Raw genomic sequence first — 2,468 nt, 5'->3', positions numbered from 1 at the left:
TGACCAAGCTTGAGTCTTGGTTTGGGTTTCGATATTTTGATAATACAAGGTTGATTGAAGAAGAGTCAAGTAGGTCAAGGATGACCAGATACTTGACTGGAAAGTCTTGGTGAGTGAAGCCAGGCAGAAGAAAATCCTGGTGAGTGAAGCCATGTGAAAATCCTAGTGAGTGAAGCTAGGTGAAAGACCTGGTGACTGAAACCAGGCAGAAGAGAAGTCCTAGTGAGTGAAGCTAGGCAGATCGGAAGTCCTAGTGAGTGAAGCTAGGCAGATTGAAAATCCTGGTGAGTGAAGCCAGGTGAAAATCCTAGTGAGTGAAGCTAGGTGAAAGACTTGGTGACTGAAGCCAAGCAAAAGAGAAGTCCTAGTGAGTGAAGCTAGGCAGATCGGAAGTCCTAGTGAGTGAAGCTAGGCAGATTGAAAGTCCTGGTGAGTGAAGCCAGGCACGGGGAAATCCAGATGGGTCAAGGTTGACCAGACATCTGGTGAAAGTCCAAGTAGGTCAAAGGATTGACTGGATACTTGGCACGGAGAGATCCAGATGGGTCAAGGTTGACCAGACATCTGGTGAAAGTCCAAGTAGGTCAAAGGATTGACTGGATACTTGGCACGGAGAGATCCAGATGAGTCAAGGTTAACCAGACATCTGGTGAAAGTCTAAGTAGGTCAAGGTGTAGACCGGATGTTTGTTTGGGAGGCTTGGGACTTGGTTTTGGACAAAAACCAGAAGCCGAATCGATCAGTCGATCGATTGGCTGGAGCTCAATCGATCGGTCGATCGATTGGGGTGTTCCTGCGAGAAGCCTTCGTCCCAATCGATCAGTGGATCGATTGGGAGGAAGTCGCGAGCGCACAGAATGCCTCTGGATCGATCATCCGATCGATCCAGAGGTCCCAATCGATCAGTTGATCGATTGGGAAGGTGCTGTATGTCACGATAAGCCCTGGATCGATCAGCCGATCGATCCAGGCGAATTTCCAGAGCACAGAGGCGCTCTGGATCGATCCGTGGATCGATCCAAAGCCTCCCCGATCGATTGGGAGTAATCCGATCGATCGGGATCCGACCGTTGGCGTAGATAAAAGCCATTGGCGTGCGTTTTCTTCGGTAGAACTTCGACTGTTCAATCACGATCTTCACCAGCAACTCCACAGCTCTCACTAAGCTCCAGATCGCCAGTTCTTGAAGGTTCTTGGAGGTTCCTCCAAGTCAAGAGGCGGATCAAAAGCAAGAAGAAGAAGCTAGGGTTAGGGCTTTTGTACTCATTGTAAGCTTGTGCTTGTATTTCATTACCTTTCCCTTTCTTCTTGTATTGAGAGTCTTGTAGGGCTTCTCCGCCTTTGATAGTTACCATAAAGGAGTGTTTTATAGTGGAGGGTGCGTGAGTAGGTGTGGATCCTTGGACTAGTCACCTCTTGTGAGGTGGATACCAAGTAAACTATCCTTGTTAGCGTTGCGTGTTTTTGTTTCTTGTATTTCCGCTGCATATCTCTGAAGAAACAAGCAACGACGAGTACCTAGCACGCGACGAGCTATTCACCCCCCCTCTAGCTACTTTTCGGTCTCAACAAGTGGTATCAGAGCCAGGTCGCTCTTCACCGGAATCATCGCCGGAAGGGATAAACAAAACAAGCAAAGCTAGAGGGTGAAGAAGTTGGAGCAAACTCATCAAAAGTCAAAGAATTCAAGAAGCTCAACTTCAAGATGCAATTCCAAGATGGACTTGGATTTGACACGAGGGTGGCTCCACCATACACATCTATAAGCTTCGATCTTTGGAGATCAAGGATCGAGAATTTCTTGATGGTGGAGATAGAGCAATGGTTTGCTCTTATGGAAGGTTTCAAAGCTCCAAAGAACTCCAAGGGAAAAGTCCTCAAGAAGAGCAAATGGAGCTCGGAGCAAATTCAAAGGAGCAAGGCAAATCATAAAGTGATCAAGCTTTTGGTCAACTTATTGCCTAGCCACATTTTGGTTCAAATTGGACAATTTGAAGATGCCAAGGAGCTTTGGAGCAAGTTGGCAACTATTCATGAGATCCCCTCCACTGTACCGAATCAAGAGGAATCCAAAGAGGGCGACTCATTGGAGCAAGACCAAGAGGAGGATTCCGAAGTTGAGAGATGCTCAACTTCTGAAGAAGAAGAAGTCCAAGAAGAAGCTTCATCTTCGAGGGAATGCAATGAAGGGAACAAGGAGGGAGCATACTCCTTGTTCCATGTACAAGATGATGAAGCCTCCACCTCTAGGATTGAGGGGGAGCAGTCCTTGGTGACGCCGGATCAAGAAGAAAGAGAAGCTTCTACATCCGGGTCAAGAGAAGAAGAGGAGGAAGAGGCTTCCACCTCCACAAGTCAAGCAAAATCAAATGGTGGAGTATCATCCTCGGATCAAGAGGAAGCCTCTACTTCCAAGTCAAATAAAGGAGCAAGTGCCGTCCCTACACATGAAGGTATAAACATTTCAA

The sequence above is a fragment of the Zingiber officinale genome, chromosome 6B (genome assembly GCF_018446385.1).
Source record: "Zingiber officinale cultivar Zhangliang chromosome 6B, Zo_v1.1, whole genome shotgun sequence".
Classification (NCBI taxonomy): Eukaryota; Viridiplantae; Streptophyta; class Magnoliopsida; order Zingiberales; family Zingiberaceae; genus Zingiber; species Zingiber officinale.
Note: the sequence above shows the minus strand (reverse complement) of the source record.